This window comes from Lactuca saligna, chromosome 7 (genome assembly GCF_052625555.1).
Source record: "Lactuca saligna cultivar CGN05327 chromosome 7, ASM5262555v1, whole genome shotgun sequence".
NCBI classification, from domain to species: domain Eukaryota; kingdom Viridiplantae; phylum Streptophyta; class Magnoliopsida; order Asterales; family Asteraceae; genus Lactuca; species Lactuca saligna.
This window is the reverse complement of record NC_136423.1, coordinates 54096509-54100179: the sequence shown is the minus strand read 5'-3', so window position 1 is coordinate 54100179 and position 3671 is coordinate 54096509. Positions and strand designations below refer to the sequence as shown.

The 3671-nt window shown below is 31.3% G+C and overlaps 1 long non-coding RNA gene across 1 annotated transcript; it reads right to left on the bottom strand.

Moving 5' to 3' along the window:
* Window positions 1-1954: 1954 nt before the first annotated feature.
* On the bottom strand, window positions 1955-2422 carry LOC145004573 (uncharacterized). Its single transcript, XR_013662406.1, has 3 exons — window positions 2375-2422; window positions 2108-2184; window positions 1955-2002 (listed from the first exon to the last, which is right to left on the bottom strand). It is a non-coding gene; the product is annotated as an uncharacterized LOC145004573 (long non-coding RNA).
* Window positions 2423-3671: the final 1249 nt, after the last annotated feature.

Sequence of the window (3671 nt, the reverse complement as noted above, 5' to 3'; positions counted from 1 at the left end):
TTAAAGATCTTTTGAATTATCTCATCCAAATTTTCGAAATTTAGGGGATTTAAAGGATAAGGTTAAATTAATTGTTTGATTTAATAGATAATCCTTCAAGATTTGATAATTCAAATTAATTGTTTAATTTTTAGATGTTATTATATCAAAGTTTTAATATTTTAAATTATAAATTAAAGGTTTTAAATTTTAGAAATTTTAAATTTGATTAAAACCCTAGTTTTTTGAAAAGTCAAATTTCACCCCTTATGGTTTTATGAAGTTAATTAAAAGTATAATTAAAAGAGAATTAATAAATCCATAATCATATGGTTTATATTTAATTAAAGGTGTAATTTATTAAATTAAACCGTCTAGTATTTTAAAAGTGCAAAACACTACTAGAAAAACAGCCTTTTACGACGCTCATTGCGCGTCATAAAAGGCTCAGACGACGCGCAAATGTGTGTCAAGGAAGGCCCTGTCATAAAGAGAGACGACGCGGTTTTGCGCATCGTCTATAGATGACGCGCTTTTACGACGCGCGTTTACGACATGCAATGCGTATCAAGGAAGGACATGTCATAAAGGAAGACGACACGCATTCGCGTGTCATAACCTTACGACGCGCGTGTTAATAACATGCAATGCGTATCAAGAAAGACCCTGTCAGGAAAGGCCATGTCATAAATGACGATGACACACATTTTTGCGTATCATAATTTTAAATGTTTTAAAAAAAATATTATTTATAGATTTACTTATTTTCAAATTAAATTTGTATTTAATGTTTCATAATATAAAAAAATCATATACAAAAGTTAATGTCATACAAATAATCATTCTAATAGTAGACAAATGTATTACATCAATTGTGAAAGAGATGAACGTCATCAAGAAATAATAGTTGAACTAGTTCATTATTGGCCATATAGGTTAACTGCAATCTCCAATCCTTCTAGCAGACCCTAGAGATCATTATTGGTCATGTAGCAGGATCAACCTGCCAAAATAAGACACCAAATTAATGAGAAGCTGAGATACTACCTACAGGACAATTCAAAAACACATTATAAGCATAACAATCAACCCATGGACTTACTGTGGATCAATAATTTCTTTAATTTGCATATGTTAAGAAGACACAACTAAAGGTAGAATAATAATAAAAATAATATCTTACTCATTAAAATAACACACAAACATCTATCTGTATATTTCTCTTTTCCTCATTTAGATTATGAAACTGTAGGGACTGTCTAGAATCACTTGTTACTCATTAAAATACCCGTGGTTAGCTGCAGTTGTAAATAAAAGCGAAGAAGAAATAGTTGTTGTAGAGATATAGCATACAAAGAAGCTTCTTCCTTTTTTCACAGGATAAGTGTTAGATCCAAAGGCATTTCCCCTGTTTCTAAATTCATCTTCATGTCTTTGTACTCCTCTGTCCAGATTGGTTTTCAACATCTCGGATAACCGTTGCACCTGAAAATTTATATAGGTATAGATGTATATATAAAGAGGTTTTAAGTTTTGTACTCCTCTGTCCAGATTGGTTTTCAACTTTCAAGATTTTACATAGTTACAACAATGTATTCCAAATATTACAAAGTAATCTTCATTGCTATAAATATAACTGGGTGGAGTGTTCAAGGTACAATGCTATAATAGAAAAAAAATTTGTTGTTTCTTGCATTTAGCAAATAAACAATAGGGGAGTTGGTTACCTTGGGATCTAGCATGAATTTAATTGCATCAACCAACTTGGTGAGGTTAAACTGATCGACTGCTATGGGTGGCGGCCCTATGCCTCTGCTATGAACTCGTTCTCCCCAAAATGGTTGGTCACTAAAGAAAGGTACAATTGTAGTTGGGCACCGAACGTCAACATATAATATCAGATAAAAAGTCAACATATAATATCAGATTGCTATTATTGGTAAAAATAAAATAACAAGTTGTTAAGGAAAATTACCGCAGCTTTTAGTCCAGCAGCTGTAGTTCCAGCACCCCCGTGGTGTACCTACAATTACAAAATAAAAAATGTAACTACATTGCTATTATGTGTAACAAAAATGTAACTAAGTTGCTACTATGGGCGAAAAATAAAGCAGCAGCAATGACTCACCACAGATGCACATTGCAAGAAAAGCCAGTCATGAGGGATGTTGTCCAACGAGTATACAAAATCCTTTGGCTCTGTTACTGAAGAGACAAAAAGTTTATCTACATCAGTTTTGATTTCTTCCATAAGCAACAAAAGGGTAAAATGGGAAAAATAAAGTTGTGATATAAAAGATAAAATAAACGAAGCATATATATATATATATATATATATATATATATATATATATATATATATATATATATATATATATATGTACTTATTACTTACAGATACCAAGACCACCCCATCCTTTGTTGATGATGCCGCTTTGTCCAGAATCTGCTGAAGGAATATACTCCCACCTACATCCACCTGGTAGTTCTGGCCCAAGTCTACCTGGCGATTGAACCTCAGGTACCGGTGCTCCTTCATAGTACCATTGCTGCTTCAAAAAATAGCTATTTGCATCATCAAATCACAAAAATTATCACTTCCAGATGCATTAAAATGCTCTATAGCTTGATGCCCCACCTCAGCCTTTGTACTTCCATCAAGTCTCTGATACTTGAACCCCTTAATTGATAAGTATCATGCTAGAATATCTAACATCTAAACCATCTGCAATGCATTCAAATATACATACATACATACATATATATATATATATATATATATATATATATATATATATATATATATATATATATACAACACAAGGAATAACCCACTAATAAAAGAGAAAAATCATTTACAAATAATACATACTTGTAAATTCTTTAGCCTTTAATAGTATTTTTTATGAACTTCATCTGCTGTTACTCCAAAATAACAACGTTTAATATATTTTATTTAGAACATTTATGAATCCATATAATGTTAAAAGCATACGGAGTAAGGATTTTAGATAAGAATTAAGAAATAGAAAGAACCTCTTAAACAGCTTGAAGCGTCCATCAACTATAGCTGGAACTTGATGAATGGGATTTATTGCTGCATAAAACAAGAGCAGTTAAAAGTTGTCAACTAAATATTGCAAAGAATTTGATACAAAATCAGTATCAAACCTTTATATTTAGGGCTGAATTGTTGGTTTTTCAAGACATCTGTTCGGATTTCCTCGAAATCTATCTCGTTTATCCTTCAAATAAATGGAAACAAATAAGAAGCTCACAAGCCCTAAACCTGTTAGGGTTCATCACATATAATGCCTACCAATCAAACCATAACATACACAATTATCAACTATACTTAATACTATTCTAATAAGATCATACATACATACAGACTTCCATCCTCTCTAACAAGTGTAGTTACAATTTTATTTTACTTTTATTTTTGAAAAAAATCCCACCTCAGACAAATGTATTTTAGCTTTTAAAAATGTCTCTAATTAGTAATCACAATAGTAACCAACTCATTTTTTTAATAACTATCTCATTAAAAAATTAAAATAAAGCAAATGAGATATAAATAAATGAAAACAATAAACAAACTTTTGAGTGTCTCCATAGCTCTGTCGCATGTCTCCGGACAAAGGAAATGCAGCCAGCGATTGATGTCTGGCTGAAGGCCATGTAAAAACATA